At 38.9% G+C, this 11,408-nt stretch overlaps 1 protein-coding gene across 2 annotated transcripts in view; it reads right to left on the bottom strand.

Moving 5' to 3' along the window:
• LOC128206827 (protein dachsous-like) overlaps positions 1–11,408 on the bottom strand; it is a 76,466-nt gene that overhangs the window by 37,688 nt on the left and 27,370 nt on the right. The gene's annotated exons all lie outside the window — the stretch shown is intronic.

Raw genomic sequence — 11,408 nt, 5'->3', positions numbered from 1 at the left:
ACACTTACACGACAAGTACACGTACATGACAAGTACAAGTACATGACAAGTACACTTACACGACAAGTGCACTCGACGACAAGTACACTCATACGACAAGTACACTTACACGACAAGTACACGAACATGACAAGTACAAGTACATGACAAGTACACTTACACGACAAGTACACTCACACGACAAGTACACTCACGCGACAAGTACATTTACACGACAAGTACACTCACACGACAAGTACACTTACACGACAAGTACACTCACACGACAAGTACACTCACACGACAAGTACACGAACATGACAAGTACAAGTACATGACAAGTACACTTACACGACAAGTACACTCACACGACAAGTACACTCACGCGACAAATACACTCACACGACAAGTACACTTACACGACGAGTACACGAACATGACAAGTACAAGTACATGACAAGTACACTTACACGACAAGTACACTCACACGACAAGTACACTTACACGACAAATACACTCACACGACAAGTACACTTACACGACAAGTACACGAACATGACAAGTACAAGTACATGACAAGTACACTTACACGACAAGTACACTCACACGACAAGTACACTCACGCGACAAGTACATTTACACGACAAGTACACTCACGCGACAAGTACACTTACACGACAAGTACACTTACACGACAAGTACACTTACACGACAAGTACAGGTACATGACAAGTACAAGTACATGACAAGTACACTTACACGACAAGTACACTCACACGACAAGTACACTCACACGACAAGTACACTCACACGACAAGTACACTCACACGACAAGTACAGGTACACGACAAATACACTCACATGACAAGTACACTCACACGACAAGTACAGGTACATGACAAGTACACGCACACGACAAGTACACTCACACGACAAGTACAGGTACATGACAAATACACTCACACGACAAGTACATTTACACGACAAGTACAGGTACATGACAAGTACACGCACACGACAAGTACATTTACACGACAAGTACATTTACACGACAAGTACACTCACACGACAAGTACATTTACACGACAAGTACACGCACACGACAAGTACATTTACACGACAAGTACACTCACACGACAAGTACATTTACACGACAAGTACAGGTACATGACAAGTACAAGTACATGACAAGTACACTTACACGACAAGTACACTCACACGACAAGTACAGGTACATGACAAATACACTCACACGACAAGTACACTCACACGACAAGTACACTCACACGACAAGTACATTTACACGACAAGTACAGGTACATGACAAGTACAAGTACATGACAAGTACACTCACACGACAAGTACACTCACACGACAAGTACAGGTACATGACAAATACACTCACACGACAAGTACACTCACACGACAAGTACAGGTACATGACAAGTACACTCACACGACAAGTACACTCACACGACAAGTACAGGTACATGACAAATACACTCACACGACAAGTACACTCACACGACAAGTACACTCACACGACAAGTACACTCACACGACAAGTACAGGTACATGACAAATACACTCACACGACAAGTACACTCACACGACAAGTACAGGTACATGACAAGTACACGCACACGACAAGTACACTCACACGACAAGTACAGGTACATGACAAGTACACTCACACGACAAGTACATTTACACGACAAGTACAGGTACATGACAAATACACTCACACGACAAGTACACTCACACGACAAGTACAGGTACATGACAAGTACACTCACACGACAAGTACACTCACACGACAAGTACAGGTACATGACAAGTACACTCACACGACAAGTACACTCACACGACAAGTACACTCACACGACAAGTACAGGTACATGACAAGTACACTCACACGACAAGTACAGGTACACGACAAGTACACTCACACGACAAGTACAGGTACATGACAAGTACACTCACACGACAAGTACAGGTACACGACAAGTACACTCACACGACAAGTACACTCACACGACAAGTACAGGTACATGACAAATACACTCACACGACAAGTACATTTACACGACAAGTACACTCACGCGACAAATACACTCACACGACAAGTACACTTACACGACAAGTACAGGTACATGACAAGTACACTCACACGACAAGTACACTCACACGACAAGTACACTTACACGACAAGTACACGTACATGACAAGTACACTCACACGACAAGTACACTTACACGACAAGTACATTCACACGACAAGTACACTTACACGACAAGTACACGTATATGCCAAGTACACTCACACGACAAGTACACTTACACGACAAGTACAATTACACGACAAGTTCACTCACACGACAAGTACACTCACACGACAAGTACACTCACACGACAAGTACACTTACACGACAAGTACACGTACATGACAAGTACACTCACACGACAAGTACACTTACACGACAAGTACATTCACACGACAAGTACACTCACACGACAAGTACACTCACACGACAAGTACAGGTACATGACAAGTACACGCACACGACAAGTACACTCACACGACAAGTACAGGTACATGACAAGTACACTCACACGACAAGTACATTTACACGACAAGTACAGGTACATGACAAATACACTCACACGACAAGTACACTCACACGACAAGTACAGGTACATGACAAGTACACTCACACGACAAGTACACTCACACGACAAGTACAGGTACATGACAAGTACACTCACACGACAAGTACACTCACACGACAAGTACACTCACACGACAAGTACACTTACACGACAAGTACACGTACATGACAAGTACACTCACACGACAAGTACACTTACACGACAAGTACATTCACACGACAAGTACACTTACACGACAAGTACACGTATATGCCAAGTTCACTTACACGACAAGTACACTTACACGACAAGTACACTTACACGACAAGTACTCTAACACGACAAGTACACGTACATGACAAATACACTCACACGACAAGTACCCTTACACGACAAGTACAATTACACGACAAGTACAATTATACGACAAGTACACGTACATGACAAATACACTCACACGACAAGTACCCTTACACGACAAGTACAATTACACGACAAGTACAATTACACGACAAGTACACTTACACTTACACGACAAGTTCATTTACACGACATATACACTTACACGACAAGTAAACTTACACGACAAGTACACTTACACGACAAGTACTCTAACACGACAAGTACACGTACATGACAAATACAATTACACGACAATTTCACTTACTGGACAAGTACACTTACACGACAAGTACACTTACACGACAAGTACACTTACACGACAAGTACACTTACACGACAAGTACACTTACACGACAAGTACACTAACACGACAAGTACACTTACACGACAAGTACACGTACATGACAAGTACACTTACACGACAAATACACTCACTCGACAAGTACACGTACATGACAAATACACTTACACGACAAATACACTCACTCGACAAGTACACGTACACGACAAGTACACTTACACGACAAATACACTCACTCGACAAGTACACGTACATTACAAATACATTTACACGACAAGTACACTTACACGATAAGTACACTTACATGGCAACTACACTTACATGACAACTACACCTACACGAAACGCACACTTACGTTTCAAATAAGGTTTTTCCTATGAAGACCATTTGATGGTATGGTACTTTAAATAAATACGTTTGGTATGTATAAGTACTTTTAAAATATGTTGTTTTTTTATGTTAAAATGGTCACAAGCAACAAAAGTACCCATGACTTTGACTTAAATGTCGTACTATGTTTGTCAAGTTATCGTGCCGCATTGTATTTTTCAGCGCGACTATAGAATTGCGAAGTTACATAAATTATTTGTTTTGGAGTTTGAAAGAAGTATACAAACATTACATCAAAGGGAACAAATTATAGGTATATCAGCTGGGCGGATGCAGGACAAAGTAAAATAAATAAATGGCTGCAGAGTTTTCAGAAATGTTGATTGGAGAAGGAATGATGTATTTTGTTTGACAAATTCAGTTCTTCACAAAGCGTCGACAATTTCGGCTTTTCGTCCGATCAGCTCACAAACTAACACTAGCCGTTACAAGTTATTCATTAGCTAGTTGCCTATAAATTGTATGAACGAATGCCAAGTCTGGGACGAATATTGTCCTCTCATCGACAACCGGTCGACACCTGTTTCTTGATTGGTAACAACTAGTTGGAGATTCGTTGCAAATGATCGTAAGCATAATGCACCAGTCAATTGAAACCACGCCCCCGGTCCGGGTGGCATAACAGAGATAGCGGGGGAAATGGACCGTGTTTTTAGGTGACCCCGCAATGCCGAGTGAATGCAGTGGTTTTGTTTTCGCGCAGAAAATAGCGGGGAATGCAGGTCATATCTGTTGGATAATGGCCGAGGTGTTTCGGTTTTTATGGTAAGTGGCCAGACGATTTTCTTTATAACTTTTAAAACTTTATGAAATGAGAATAATACACATATTATTGAAAACGTGCTTAGCTTTATCCCGTGCTATGGTAGTAAAGATTTATCCAGCAAATGGGGCCTTCGTCCTTAATGTCATTTCCGTAAATTCAACAATTTCCTTAACTGTTTAATTCTATTGACATAACGCGTTTACGTAATGTTTATCCTGCAATTAATTAATGGAAAGAGTTTAAAAACGAAAAACCCATTTTTTTCCGAAAAATAAAACAAATCAAAATTCTACACTTAAGTTAAAACATTTTAAAATTTTCTTAATACTCCTCTGTCATTCGGCCCCCGGTCCAGTAATTACATATTAATTTACTAATCATCGATACATTCCACGTGCTGAAAGTTCTATTTAATGTTTATTATTATCATGATTATGTTATATTCAAAGTTTAAAGCAAGTAATGATATTGTGAAAGTTTCCATTATAATGGAACAGTGTAGGGGTTGATGCTCATACAATGGAGAGAATCTACTGCGTAGAATATGATGAATACCAACTTGTGTATCAATGTATCCACTGAAGTTTAAACAGGTTAAATATACTGAAATACCGGTCTGTATATCTTTTCAATTGAAGTAATTTGAAAGAACGTTCAAAACGTTTTCCTTTATGATAATGTAAATTTGTCACCAAGTACCAATAACCATTCAATGAATATTAGAATTAAGAGATTGATTGTGACCCATAAACTAGTTTACCCCTCCCATCAACTCCCTCCCCCTCCAACTCAACCCTGTTATGATGTTCATTTCTTTAAATCCATGTTTTTAGTATAAACTTATTTATTTTACAAGGATTGTGAAACAAGCTTTTGCAACTTATTGAAATCACTCTCGATGGCAAGATGATGCGAGAGTGTGGTCGTGTGCTGTTGGGTAAACTCGGAGTACCCGGAGGAAGCCCAGTTGTCCGACTTGGTGACCAAACACCAAACTCACATGCGCCCAGGCCGGGAATCGAACCCGGGTCGCCTAGGTAAGAAGCGAGTGCACTAACCACTGCGCTAACCGGACAACCAATCCGTGTTTTATGAGCGAGAACGGATGACGCTTCAGAATGGACGGCGGATAGATGGAGGAATTAACATGGGAGTTATTATTCGTTTATATTCTTGCGAGAGAGAGAGAGAGAGAGAGAGAGAGAGAGAGAGAGAGAGAGAGAGAGAGAGAGAGGAGGGGGAGGGAGGGAGGGAGGGAGGGAGAGAGAGAGAGAGAGAGAGAGAGAGAGAGAGAGAGAGAGAGAGAGAGGGGGGAGGAAGGGAGGGAGGGAGAGAGAATAACAGATAGAGAGGAAGGGAGGGAGGGAGGGAGGGGGGGGTAGGGAGAGAGAGTAACAGAGAGGGAGAAAGGGGGAGAGGGATAAAGGGAGGGAGGGAGAAAGGGAGAAGAAAGGGAGAGAGAGAGAGAGAGAGAGAGAGAGAGAGAGAGAGAGAGAGAGAGAAGAGGGAGGGAGGGAGGGAGGGAGGGAGGGAGGGAGGGAGGGAGGGAGGGAGGCAGGGAGGGAGAGTAACAGAGAGAGAGGAAGGGAGGGAGGGAGAGAGAGTAACAGAGAGGGAGAAAGGGGGAGAGGGATAACGGGAGAGAGTGAGGGAGGGAGGGAGAGAGAGAGAAAGGGAGAAGAAAGGGAGAGAGGGAGGTTAGGAGACATGCGAAAGGAGAGAGCGCGACAGGGTGAGTAGAAAATGGGAAGAAGAGGAGTAAGGGTGGAATTGACACCACGCCGATAGCGATAAGGCTACGCCTAGCAAAAAGAAATAATGTCTTAACTTCAAAATAAAACATTTCGAAATAGCATCAGAATTCTGTTACAGTAGAATAACAGTTTCTATTTCAAAACTCAAATTTAGGGGGTAAAAAACATGTATTAATTTCCTTTACGTTAGTCAACAAAAGACGACGTTTGTTTAGAAACATTGTCAAAACTCCATGTTTTTCTTCATTTCTTCATAAAGAATCACCTGTTTTATACAAGTGTAATGATTATTATTGATGTTTCTCTCAATAAGTTAATATCGGTTTTAAATGAAATGAAAGACTGTTGTAACAAGCAACAGAGAAGTTAGAAATGACCATGGTCATTATAAATGCACAGGATTTTACTTTGATTTACGTCAAAGAAGATTTTGTTTTAGCTACGCGTATATATTTTTTTGGGATTTACTTATATGATATCAGAAATTTAATCAAATTTAATAACAATGTAACTCAAATTAACTGAGTTGTCTTTTTCACCAGTATGTCCAAACAAGCTTAAAAGCAATTGTATTTGCTTCGGATTTAAAATTTTTTGCACAACCTGAAAAGGAGACAAATTTCCAAACAGAACTAAATCGCAAGATATCGTCAATATTATAAATATTATAAACTAATACTCAAATGATATTTCTTGTTTTAAGACTAACGAAAAATATACGTATATTAAGTACGGATACATTAGGACAGTTTCATGGTTGTAATAGTCTACTTAAAGGTTCGTTGTTATCAAACAATTGCAAAAATGCATAATTTGAACAGCATTTAGGGGAAATGTCAGTATTTCGGATTTCCTTAATTGTCTTTACTATCTCTCAGTTATGAGAAGCATATATTGTGTTAAATATATAGAAAACAGCGTCATTACACTACTGTTGATAAGTGCAGATTGTCGGCGATCATGGCGGATAGCAACGGCAACTGATACGCCCCGCCTTATCTTGGCACGGATTGGTCAGTCGGGTATCGATCAGGGGCCGTATTCAATACGCAATTTAGATTGAACTTAAATGTGACCAAGTCTGCGAAAATGGGTCCTAATGAGGAAAAATGACATTTTCAGGTTTTTACATTTTCTGAATGTGCTATGTTTCAGAAATAAAGTCCTGAAGTTTTAAGCTGATATCTTTAAAATTGACTGATTGAGGACAAATTTCGCGATACCACTATTTGTTATAAAATGGTGAAAACAATGAAGGAAATGGAAACATAAGTAAATATAATTGCTCAGAAAACGTGTTGTTTTTTTAATCTCGCTTTATTTATCTTCAAATGCATTTCCTTTAAAAGCCTAAAAACTCTTAAACAAGAAAATATTACACAATTATACCAAATTAAAATAGCGTGCTGAACTTGATCCTGTTTTAAAGGACTTGAAGATGTTTCGAGAAATTGGAGCCAGCTAGTTTGACTGCCAAACCGCGTCATGTAGATGGAGCAGAGAAAGGAGAAAGAAGAAGTGCGGAAGGAGAGAGCGAGAGAGGAAAGGTAGAAAGGGGGATAAAGGGAGAGAGAGGGAAGACAGGAAGATGACCCAAAATGGTAGAACATGGAAGTGTAGATGGAGAGGATAAAGGATGGAAGAAAGATGAGGAGAAGTAATGAAGAAGAGGGGAAGAAGGGTGGAGGAAGGAGAGAATAAAGTGAGAGGGTAGAGGGTGGAGGAAGGGGATGATAAAGTGAGAGGGTAGAGGGTGGAGGAAGGGGAGGATAAAGTGAGAGGGTATATGAGGGGAAGAAGTGGAAGATAAAATGAGAGGGTATATGAGGGGAAGATGACTGGAAGAAGGGAAGGATAAAGTGAGAGGGTAGAAGGGTGGAAAAGGGTGAAAAAGGGGGGATAGAGTGAGAGGGTAAAAAGGGGAAGGAAGGGAAGATAAAGTGAGTGGGTAGAAGAGGGGAAGAAGGGTGGAAGAAGGGGAGGATAAAGTGAGAGGGTATAAGGGTGGAGGAAGGGGAGGATAGAGTGAGAGGGAAGAAGGGTGGAAGAAGGGGAGGATAAAGTGAGAGGGTAGAAGGGTGGAGGAAGGGGAGGATAAAGTGAAAGTTAAGAAGGGTGGAAGAAGGGGAGGATAAAGTGAGAGGGTATAAGGGTGGAGGAAGGGGAGGATAGAGTGAGAGGGAAGAAGGGTGGAAGAAGGGGAGGAGAAAAAGTTAAAGTGGAAGAACAGAGGCAGAGGAGAGGGGTCGAGAAAGAGGGTGACAAAGGAAAAAAGTTCTAGTAGTAATAAGGAAAGTCGGTAAGATAATTCTCTTAACGTGCGCGACCACAAACGCATATACGATGTCGGCTCTTGGAGCCAGTGGGAAAGACAAAAGGGAAGACAGATCTCGTACCATGCACGACCACACGTACGAGCGGTGTCTCTGAGAGCCGGCTTCAAAAACCAGCACCGCTAGTTCCCGTTCAAATTCGTTCAAGATTTGAAACCTTGTGAGATAGTTTGTAATTCTACAATATTTGGAGGTTTAAATGGCAGATTTATATTACGCTTTCCGTGGAAATATCATTGGTATAAATGCACACAGTGGAACACAGAAAACCAACATAGTATCACCTCGTATTTTAAGGCTTTATTTAGGAATAATAATTATATTGTCATAATTTAGCTATTTAGTTATATTTTCTGACTTCCGCTGTTTTTCTTCGGTCTATTTATATCATTGATAACTTTTCTATATGACAATACAAACACAGAATACATAATCATACTAACATACGTCAAGAGGATGCAAAAACTATTTAAGTTTAAACGAATGAATCAATAAAACCATTTATACATTGAACATTCAACATTTAACGTATTCGTGGCAGGTTAGATTAATCTTTAAATAAAATATAAAACATGAATATAAATCTGAAGTTTATTATTGCGTATCCTCCCAAGTATACACAGAACGAAATCTCCTTTTAAAGAGTTGCCGGACTGAAGTGCGGCGTCAATGACCGGAGTTACAAATGATACCGAACCATTTTCATCCGCGCTTTAAAAAGTTCCTTGTGCAACTTTATATTCCTTAATAAAAACATAATAATAAATTAAGCTATCATATAAACTTTCAACCTTCGCTGACGTGCATTGTGAGCACCAATCACCAGCTGTAATAGTTTATTGAAAATCTAGGAGTTCGTCGATAATTCAAATTTACATAATATATCATTTTCCAACGTGTATTCTAGTATTATTTTACAAAGCGCTGTATATCAACTGTCGATGTCTAACGTTATCTTACCATTGTCATCCGCTCAATTGGAAGTCTTTTTGCGCAATTAAACCTTAATAAATATACGCCATAATGTATTAAAGTGACTCGCTCATGTTTTTTTTTATTCTACCAAAAATTAGTTTTCTCGGTAATGCATCTGAAGACACTTATTTAATCATTATTGTACTCTATGATATCAAAATTGCAGAAAAAAATACAGTTGTAGCATGAACAAGTATTTTGGTTGTAGTGGGGTTCGAACCCATGCCGGTAAAGTCAAGTAAAATTAGTATACATCCTGCTAGTCCACACGGCCACCGGGGTTTTACAAAAACGGGAGATATGTTGACCTGTTAACGATACATTGATAACATGACGTGATCATGCCAATCAACCAATCACGCAACACCACAGCCGTAATGTATGTTCAATCGCGTTATAAACGCTTATGAAAATTGTGGTCGTCAAAGACGATATTTAAGCAAATATCAACATTTGCTGAAGGGTTCCAGCTTCTGGCATTTTTGTTTTAACACTTCTTATGATTTACCACACTTTATTTTGTAATTCAAAAAGTGCATTTTACAAACCATGGGCGAGTTACTTTATAAAGCTGCACTCACACAGATGGAACACTTTGACTTTTTTTTGTCTTGGAACGAGACAATTTTTGCGAAAATCCATGAAAACAGTTATATAAGACTGCTGACAAAAAATAGATCGCAGATTTTTATATTTAAGCTCAAAAATTGATGTTTTATGCATTATTCTTAAACCTATAGTAACGATTTAAGCCATAAAACATTAATTTTCGAACGGAAAAATGAAAAACAACGATTTGATTTTTTGTCAGCAATCTTTTATTATAAGTTTGAAGATGTTTACCCAAAAAATTGCTCTTTCCAAAACAAAAAAATAAAACAGCTGTAAAAATGGTAAATCTGTGAGAGTGCAGCTTTAAAGCTATCCTCTATACCATATAAAGTCATCAAAACAGTTTTAACGTCCCCTGACATGAATTGTTGAAGCCAGTAACAAACTACATATAAACAACGAACATGATAAGACTAATCGTAATTTAGAACTTAATTCATATATTAGTTTCAAAAGCATATTCTTCTGTTAATGATAGTTAACAATGAACAGTATAATAACTGTCAAAATTTGATTAAGAATTTTAAGAGTTTTTGTATTGATTAGAAATATGATTTCCCATATATGTCGATCGATTAGTATATAGCCTTTGTCGTTCATTTACTTTTATATTCTTTACATTATCAACTTGAGCATGGTTTTGTAAACAGGTTAAACTGGTTAAATACATTTACTTGATCATCCTCTTTCTTACGTTTCAGTTTCGTAAAAAGCAGCAATCACATTCATATCATTCAGATTTAAATCATGAAATCTTGCTTCTTGAATGGAGACTTCTTTGTCAAATGATTGACTTGGGGCATTTATTTTCATATTGCATTAACGTCAATGTCAATTTTTATTGCCTACTCCAGTACATGTTGAAAGTGTATGGATGACAACAGCTCTATCTATTTCTACATACTTGGGTATCGATATAGATGATACTTAATGGTTCAGCGTAAGATCGTAATATATTTTACCGAGTGAGCACTTAAAGCTATATTTCACGAGTGAAATATTTACTTTTGGTATTCACGAGGTGAAATATTTTGCGATCGTACACTGAAACGATTTTTATTATATGGTATATGTGGTTTTTCACTATATAATTTATTGGCAATTGCGGAATTTTTAACGTATAAAAGACAAAACACTTGAAACACACACAGTCTTTACATTGCTATCAATTAACTGTTTATCCGTTAAATTAAATGCTGGGTTTAATGGACTATTTTCTATCTTTCTATGTCATTTCGGAAATGAAAA

This window comes from Mya arenaria, chromosome 10 (assembly GCF_026914265.1).
Source record: "Mya arenaria isolate MELC-2E11 chromosome 10, ASM2691426v1".
NCBI classification, from domain to species: Eukaryota; Metazoa; Mollusca; class Bivalvia; order Myida; family Myidae; genus Mya; species Mya arenaria.
This window is presented reverse-complemented; position numbering and strand designations above follow the sequence as displayed.